The sequence below is a fragment of the Prionailurus viverrinus genome, chromosome B4 (assembly GCF_022837055.1).
Source record: "Prionailurus viverrinus isolate Anna chromosome B4, UM_Priviv_1.0, whole genome shotgun sequence".
Lineage (NCBI taxonomy): Eukaryota > Metazoa > Chordata > Mammalia > Carnivora > Felidae > Prionailurus > Prionailurus viverrinus.
In genome coordinates, this window is record NC_062567.1 from 72,915,742 (window position 1) to 72,925,289 (window position 9,548).

Here is a 9,548-nt window from a genome sequence, read left to right on the forward strand (position 1 = left end):
CAGTGTCGTCATCTACAAAATTCAAACTTGGACTTGCTCTCTGAGAGCCCTTTCGGCTGTATCTAGAGTCAGTTTTCTTAAAAAAATTTTTTTTCAACGTTTATTTATTTTTGGGACAGAGAGAGACAGAGCATGAACGGGGGAGGGGCAGAGAGAGAGGGAGACACAGAATCGGAAACAGGCTCCAGGCTCTGAGCCATCAGCCCAGAGCCTGACGCGGGGCTCGAACTCACGGACCGCGAGATCGTGACCTGGCTGAAGTCGGACGCTTAACCGACTGCGCCACCCAGGCGCCCCTAGAGTCAGTTTTCAAGGACACATCAGGGGATGCACTCCAGACAGCCAGAGTCCAGCAGTAGGCAGGACAGAGTCAGGTGGTTACCTGTTTACCCACAATCCTGTGTACTGCTGAGGACGGGGCCTTGCTTCCAGGCTGGTGAAAGCCAAGGGTATAAACCCAGGCGCGGAGCAAATAATGAAAAGGCGGAACCAGGGGCAGCCAGACCTAATGAAAACAGCCACGTTGGCTGCTTTCTGTAGGCTATGTTGCACCAGCATGGTCCCCCTCAGTCCTCAGTCCTCTGAGGGTACAGAGCATCGTTAGCATTTTGGCTCAGGAGGCAGCCAGGCCAGATTCAAAACCTGACTCCAACACTTCTAGAGGCAGCAAAAGTTGAGAGTACAGACATGGCTGGCCGGAGTCTGAGTCCTGACCCTCATAATCACTAGGGGTGTGACCTTGGGTGGGTTCCTCAACCTCTCACTGAGCTTTCTTTAGTAACGCAAGACATCACTTGTCTTACCTCGAGTTCTTTCCAGCCCTTCCTAGGGGCTGTGAATCTTAAGCAAACCGGGAGCCCCCACTCATTCTGCCATCCCCCTAACCCCAAGGCGGTGCCGGCCTCCAGGGGCACAGCCTGTGAGTTGAAAGCCTTGCCTCTCTGCACTCAGGAGGCCGAGGGCTGCGTCCGGGGCATGGCACACACTAACTCGTGACCTTGGACCAGCCACGACCTCTGTGAGCCTCAGCTTCCTCAGCAAGGACTTTGGATTTCCTGAGCCAGAGGCTTCATCCACAGCTAGGACATTCCTCTGCTGACCAGCCCCAGTCTCTCTGACCCAACACTTGCTCTGTCCTGAGGGAGAGTGAGAAGAGGTGCCACCAAGAGCCCTGCACGCCGTTCTTAGGAAATCTATCCTTCCCTCTTCCGGTTCTCTGCGGATTGAGTAAGTCCTTTTCTCTGCCGCCCTGGGGCTAATTCTCAGCCCTTCCCACATCTCTCCCCGCCTCCGGGATCACCTGCGTCTCCTGACACTGGCAGTGCCCAGTCCTGCTCCAGGACTCTGGCTGCTGTGTGAACCGAACTGAGGGAAACAGGGCTGTGAAACAGCCCCGCGTCCTGGCGGGGGGTGGGGGGCCCTCAGGTCTGAGGAGTAACGGCTCCAGCACTGAGGCCTTTGCTGCTGCCGGGCACGGAGCTCAGGGCTCCCCTCATCACAGTATTGCACCAAAATCTCTCCCCAGCTGCAGTCGGTAAACACTGCTTTATTGATGATGAAGCCGAAACATAAGTGGTGGGGTCCCCGGATCCTCAGACTCCCCGGTCCCTCCTTTGGATCTGGATGCTATCACAACGGAACAAGCCAAGAGCTGCCTGGATAGAGTTGCCTCTTCCGAAGAGAGGGACAAAACATGCCACAGTGGGGGAATTTTCCAAGAGGGAAACAAGATAAAAATATAACAAGGATAAAAGACCCAGAGACACGTACAGTTCAGAATTGTGTTACAATCTGCATTTATCGACGCTAAAGGGATGGGAGAGGCAGTGTGGGGCAAGATGGGTGGGGTAAGTCTGGGAATTTTCAACAGAAGGTAAGGATGTATGGGGAGGGAAGAGCTGAAGACCCGTCACAGGGGAAAGAAGTGCCCCCACCCTCCTGTCTGTGAGGAACCAAACAATCAGAAAGGTGCTAGTGTGTGAATTGTGTTTATTTTCTCCTAAGTCTAAAAATACTGCGAAAAGGAAACACACATACACACACACACACACACACACATAGTAACCTAACCAGAAATGGGGAAAAGTGGTCACAGGCCACAGCTGAGAAACCGGAGGCAGGAATTTCAGGAATTGGGATCTCAGTGACCAGAGCATGGAAATTCCACCTCATGACGAGGCTCTTGAAAGCTGCCAGCTTCCGATCAGAGTCCGGGAGCACTTTCCAGCAGCCTGGGTGGGGCTGAGAGGGAATTGGGGGGGGGGGGGAATGCCTCCCACTGAGAGGGCAGAATGGTTATAAGATGTAAGTGTAGAGCGGATAAGCTTCAGGATCTTCCACTTCACCCTCTCTCATAGTAACAGAAACGATCACAACCACCCCTTACTAAGTTCTCACCAGACATCAACGATCTTGTGAAGTATTATCATCCCCCTTTACAGATGAGGACTGGGAGGCCCAGGGAGGTGAAGGAATTTGCCTAAGGTCTCACAGCGGGCAAATGGCAGAGGAGCTAGGGACCGTTTTGAGATCACAGATCCCTTTTGTGGCTCGGATGAAAACTGTGTACCCAGTACCCAAGAGAACGCTTGTAATGAACTTTTATATACAGCATTTGACATTCCATTTCAGGGAGTTCAAGGAGTCCGGAACCCATTCCACGGTAAAGAATTGGATAGCAGGGCCAGTGTGGAAGTCTCACCCACCCCAGTAAACAAAGCAACAGTCAGTGTATATGGGTGAGGGTGCCTACCACCCCTCAAAACCCCTGCTATCCTGGGACCCGGGGTTTGCCCTCACTGGTTTGAGAGGTCTCCCCAGCCGGCTCTGGTGTGGGGTGGGGATGGGCCTGGCAGGTGGGAGGGGGCGGGCTGGGAAAGCTATAATGGGCTCAGCCCCGAAGCCAGAATTGTGCTGTACTGGAGGAAAATGCTTCTTCCTCACCCCCTCAGGGTATCCTTTTCGGGTAGAGATTTGGAACTGCCTGGACTAGAAGAGATGAAGGCCTCCTCCCTTAATTAAATGCCCAGGGGTTGCTATGGAAACCAGAGCTTCCAAATCCTGGCCAGACAATGGGGAGAGGAGCTGCCTCCAGCCTAGACAAGTGAAGCTTTAGGGGCCTCTTTGGGGACAAGAATGGGGGCTACGGGGTGAGAAAAAGGGGGTGCCAGCCACGAGCTCAGTCTCTCCCTTCCCTGGAACTGTGGGAAGGGGCCTCTCAGAACCAAGGGGTCTGCCTGAGACAAGGAGGGGCAGTGCTCCTGGAAAGGGAAGGGAGTGGGGGTGGGGTAGCTGGAGCCCCGCACTGCCCAGAACTGAACACCTCCTTTGTTCCCAGAGGAGAAAGCCAGCCAAGTTGGTAAACAAAAGGAAGAGGCCAGAGGGCAGACAGCTAAGCGATAAGGCCTGGAACTGCAGAAAGCTGAGTAATGGAGCCTGACAGAGGGAAGGTAATCTTGAGTCCCACTGACTGGTAGAAGGTTTGCACACATTGTCATACTGACGCACACAGTCAGCAGAGCCTCACAGGACCCACACGGACACACACTCTACAGAAACAGTGGGTGATGAAGCACCGTCTTTGGCCGCTCTCGGAGCCCCTACCCTTTTGTCCCCCTAACTCCCCTCTGGAGCCCCCTTTTCGAAGCCATCCTTCGGAATGTCTCTTTAGGACCATCTTCACCTTAATCAGCTTGGGCTCCCACTTGTTGGCTTCAGGGACGTTAGCCTTGTTCCCTCAGTGGAAGGGAAAAGAAAAACCCGTTTTGCAAACCTTACAATACCCACCACTCCTCAGCATTCATGTGCCAGGCACTGTACTGAAGGCAACAACCTCTCTTTAAAAGCCCCCTCTAATTCTGTCAGGGAAAAACTATTGTCTTCCTTACAGAGAGGAACCTGAGGGGAAGTTAGATAAAGTCAGCAGGTCTCACAACCATGAAGTGCAGAGCTGAGACTGAAACCCAGGTTTGCTGACTGAAGCCTGTGTGCCTTACCACTTTCCCCATCTTTGCTCCAAAAACCTCTTGGAAACTTCTCCGAGCAAGCCCACTCTGTTCTCATCCCTTCACTCTCCCACTCGGTGTTACCTAAATACTTCTAGAAGCAGTTCCCAATTTGTAAGCTGGTTATCTAAAGGGTTTATATATAACTTGCCTGTTTGGAACCCAAACACATTTTTCCCAGAGAAAAGGTATTAAATGGGTCCAGAAAGACCGTTTGACCCAGAACGGAGCTGACAATGGTACATCTAGTTCAGAACTAGCCCGGGGCCCCAGCCATCACTAATAACATTGTTTCCTGGAGAAAGACATCCCCAGTTAACCGTTGGTGAGAAAGAAACTGCTCTCTTTTCTCACTTTCTCCTCCCTGTCCTCCCTTATCCTGCTGGACTTTATGCCAGTTGGGGGTGGCTGGGGAGGATGATAATAATTCATAAACTAGGCTACATTCTGTGTGCTGACCAAAGGGGGTGTTTCTTGAGAAAAGGGACCAGGGTAGAGAAGGGCTAAGAAACCAAGCCTTCCAAAACTGTAAGAACTGTTTAGGTGACACAGACAAGGAGTGAGGGCAGAGGTGGTGAGCATGCTGGCTCTCTGCAGCTGTTTAAAAGACTATCTTGGGGCGCCTTGGTTGATTAGGCATCCGACTTCAGCCTAAGTCATGATCTCACCGGTCCCGAGTTCGAGCCCCGCATCGGGCTCTGTGCTGATAGCTCAGAGCTTAAAGTCTGCTTCAGATTCAGAGTCTCCCTCTCTCTCTCTCTGCTCCTCCCCATTCACATTCTGTCTCTTTCTCTCAAAAATAAATAAACACTAAAACAAAAAAAGGCTATCTTGATTACATGTAGTTCCAGAGGGCCGAACTAGGACCAAGAAGTAACAGGGAGTCCAATTTTTCTTTGATAGTAAATCTCTTCAAAAGTGGAATGGGCCTCTTGATGAAATAGTGAGTTCTCTGTCACTGGGAGTATCCAAGGAGAAGGTAGATGATCACCTACTGGGCATATGGTAGAGGGAAAGAAGCATTGGACAAGTAGATCTCTGAGAGCCTTCTAAACTCATAAACTCATTAAACAAAATGTTATGGAGTATGTTTATGCCCAGCACTAGGTGAGGAACAAGGTTTACAGTGGAGAATAAGATGGGGTCCTTGCCCTCAAGGAGTTTGCAGTCTAATGGGAAAGACAGGCATTAAACAGACAATCGAGTCTGTAATTTCAAATTATGATATAGGTGATCAAAGAAAAGAATAGGATTACTACTATAAGAGAATAACAGAAGAAATCTAATTCAGATATTGAAGGTCAGAGGGTCTCTCTGAAGAACCCACAGTGAGGCTGAGATCTGAAGGATGAGTGGACGTCAGCTTAGGAAAAGGGAGGGGTGGGTGTTTATGTGTGCATGTCGGAGAAGTGTTCAGGGCAGAGGCAACAGCAAGTGAGAAGGCCCTGTGGCAGGAAAGAACAGTGGGGACAAAATTGTGAATGAGGGGAGAACGGGAAGAGATGAAGTTGACAAGGGAGGCAGGGGCTAGATCTCATAGACTACGGTAGGAGCTGCTATCTTACCCAGTCCCTTGACCTTGCCTCTTATCTGGTGCCTGCTCCTGCGTCTCCAGTCCTGGACCCCTAGGATTTGGTTTCTGGCAGCTCTCCCCAGCTGCAGAGCCTCACCATTCCCCATAGCGCCTCCCACTGCCCTGGGCCCTCCCACGTAGTGGTTGCTTCTAGTACTTTCTCAGTGTCCCAGGAGCTGCAATGGTGGAATTCTCATCTGTCTCATGTGGGAGGCCCAGATTCAATGCTTCACCCTTGCAACTGCCTTTCCTTTCACGAGGCAGCATAGTTTAGCGGTAAAGAGCGTAGACCCTGGAGCCAGCCTGACTGGGTTCAGATGGTGTCTCTGTCACTTCCCTGATCTTGCCAAGTTACTTAACTGCCTCAGTTTCTCCATGTGTGAAATGAGGATGATGGTCGTGCCTATCTCCTAGGAATGTTATGAGTTAATATTTATTAAGTGTTTAGGACAGTGCCTGGCAGGTAGTAAGTACAATATGAGTGTTTGTTAAATAAAATAAAATAAATCACTGGCAAGAAATCATTGCAACATCAGCTTCCCTGTCTCATCCTATGCTCTCCCAGTTCCCCACCCCTAGGCCTCCAACCAGGGGCCAAGCCTACTTCTCTCTCTCCTCTTCTGCTTTTCTGGCCATGGTTGCCTCTGCCCACAACTCTGTACTTTAAAAAGTAGGCAGAGCTGAGTTTACTGCAACCCAGCCCTGGTCACCCAAAGAATAAAAGGTCCTAATGGTAGGCTGCAGTCAAATCAAGGTACACTCGTGATACTTCCCCGCCTTTCCCCACCCAGCTGTTTTCAGAAGTTGAGGGTGTTCTGAGAACACTGAATATATCGCTGAGAGGCGCCTGGGTGGCTCATTTGGTTAAGCATCTGGCTCTTGATCTCAGCTCAGGTCTTGATCTCAGGGTGGTGAGTTCAAGCCCCACATTGGGCCGTGCTGGGAATAAAGCCTGTGTGTGTGTGTGTGTGTGTGTGTGTGTATCACTGAGCCCCATTTATTTCCTGGGCCCTGGGCCTGATCGCCAAGACTGAGTTTAAAGCTTCTCCCACCTGCTCCCCTATGACCCTATGCTCAATCCAGGCTCATTCCCTGCCAGCTTTCTTATCTGTGTCCTTGAGGGCAGCAACTGTCTCCCTGTTCTCTGTTGCATCCCAGGCCCTACCTAAACTGGCACTTATCCCTCCAGCCTCATTTCTTTTTGGTCCCCTTCCTGGCATCTCTGAGCCAGCCACACAGGCCTGCTGTCAGCTTCTCAGGATTGCTGTTTTCCCACCAGGGCCTTTCCATGTGCTCTTCTCCCAGCCCCAAGTCTTCTCCCTCAGGTCTTTGCCTGGCCGGCTCCTACTACTTCTTCAGGTCTCAGTTTATCCATCACTTCCTCCAGGAAGCCCTCTGTAAGGCCCCTGGTCTAGGCCAGTGGGTCTCCCAGCACCGGGATTTCCCTGCTGTATTTTAACCATCTCTTTACTTATCTGTATTTCCCATTAGATGTCAAACTCAGGCAGGGCAGAGATCATGTTTCTCTAGTTTGCTATTGGATCTTCAGTGCCCAGCACAGGGCCCATAATAGACAGAGTTTACACCCTGGGGCCCATGGATGAGCTTCCAGGGGTTCACAGGGCTCCCCAAATCATATGAAAATGTCTATAGATTTGTAGTGCATTCTTCCTGGGAGAGAGTCTGTATTTTTTATCATAATCTCACAGGATGTGTAACAACCCCTCCCGCCCGCGCCCCCCCTCCCCCAAAAGGTTAAGAACTTTTTAGGCATCAGTAAACACTAGTTTTTGGTTGGATTCATCCATCCATGAATATAGTTGTTGACGCTCAATGAACAGTTATTGAATGGATGACTATGACTCTTCCTCAGGGTTAGGATGTTTTTAATATTTTCAACGGATCGAGTAAAACGTCCGAAGAAACCTTTGCCAGTTCAGCCCCTAGCTCTGCGGCCTTAAATACCCCTCCCCCAGTGGGGCCCACAGCTTAAGACCAAAGCTTGAGCGCCTCCCAGAACCCCTGCCAGAACCCATCTCCAGTCCCGAAATCCACCTACTGCGCCTTTGCAGCCTGTCAACTGAAAATAATCCTGGTAAGAGCAGGGGTGGCGGAGCAGGAGTCCCGCAGAAGCTTTGAATGTGGGAGACTCTGCCCCCTGCTGGCTGCCTTGCTTTCCTTCAGCGCGCGCTCCAAGAATGAGGTCAGAGCAAGAAAGAGAGAGCCAGGTGAGTCAGGGGGCCTGGGCAGGGGGCGCCCCCCCCCCCGACCTTCTCCCCCCACCCCCAAACCCCGCGATGGGCAGTCCTTCCTGTCAAGATTAGGCTTCATTTTCAATCAAGTCAAGGGCGGTAGCTTCTGCTTTGGGGCCCCCACTGCTTCCCTTCCCAAGGGTCCTATCTTCTCCCAAATTAGAAGTTTAGGGAGGGCCGGGGGCGCAGTGGGGGTGGATGTTCCTCTGGAGCTCAAGGGAGGTCCAGTCACTCAGACTTGGCTTTCTCATGGATCCATCTCTTTTCCCGGAGCCTGGCTACTGCCGACACCTTTGGATCCTGAGCCAATTCTCTGCATCGCCTGCCTACACTTGGCTGGTGGTGTACCAGCCTCCCCACATCACCATGGAAACAGGAGCCTCTGCGTCCATCCCGGAGCTCATTTGTGAAGCTATGGGAAGAATCTGGATGCTGGGGTTGTGCTGGGGGTGCTGCTTAGGAAAGCCAAAGAGATAGCGTTCACAGAAATTGTGGAGAGAAGGAGAGACCTTGAGACACCAGGGTGGGGGAGGGATTGCTTTGTAAGGGTTATTGGAATAACTTGTATCTTGTGAAGACAGGTGGCTTCCTTGACAGGCCATACATAACTGCAGTTCTCTCCTGGATCACTGGTCAGTCCAAACTGACCAACCCCTCCCTCCCCACGGATGGCCCTTTGTAGCGCGGTAAACTTGCGGGACTTACTTGACCCCCAAGCACCACTCTTCTCATCTGTAAATGTAAAATAAAAATAACAGCAGCACTTACTTAACAGGGGTCTTGCAAGAATCCGATGAGGGGACGCGTATACAACACACAAAACAGTGCTCAGCACATGGTGAGTACTCAAAAATATTGTTATTGTTGTACATGCTGGCATTGCACATGTATCGGGACTTGTCATTTGTGTGTCTCTAGCTACACTGGCAGCCCTTCAGTAATAATACCCTAATACTTTACAGTTTGCAAAGTGCTTTCACACACGTTCTCTCAGTTGTCCCACCTCAGTCCTGAAAAATAGGGATTAGCCTCCCCACTTGGCAGACAAAGATGCAGATTCAGAGTTTAAGCCTGTCCAAAGGCTCAGCTCTCACCTGATGCTAAAACTCAGGGTTCTGTAAAGCCTGAGCGCTCTGCCCTATTCATTCATCTCCCTTCTGTGTGCCTCTGTGCCCAGCACTGCGCCACGGAAAGTCAGTATCTCATTGTTCAGTGACATCGATCCTGGAGCAGGAGTCTCAGGGAAGAGCTGATCCTGAAGTGTAGGCATTGAGTTGGACCGTGAAGGAAGCAGAAAAGTCTCGATTGAATCTGTAATTTAAAACATTCCCACAGAAGGGGAGTGACTGCTAATGGTTTGGGGTTCTTTTGGGGCTGGTGAAAATGTTCCAAAATTGATTGTGGTGATGATCGCACAACTCTGTGAATGTACTAAAAACCATTCGAATCGCACACTTTGAAGTGGTGGAATTGTATGGCATGTGAATTACATCTCAATAAAGCCCATATTTTTAAAATTCCCACAAATCAAATACCAGGCCCAGAGGTGGCCCCAAGGAAGTCCACCACATATTTAAGGAAAAAATAATGCCAATTGAATACAAATTCCTCCAAATAATAGAGAGAAAGGCTACTTCCTCCAACTCATTTTATAAGGCAAGCATAACCTTGATACCAAAACTGATAAAGACATTTTAAGAAAGGGAAATTAGATTCATG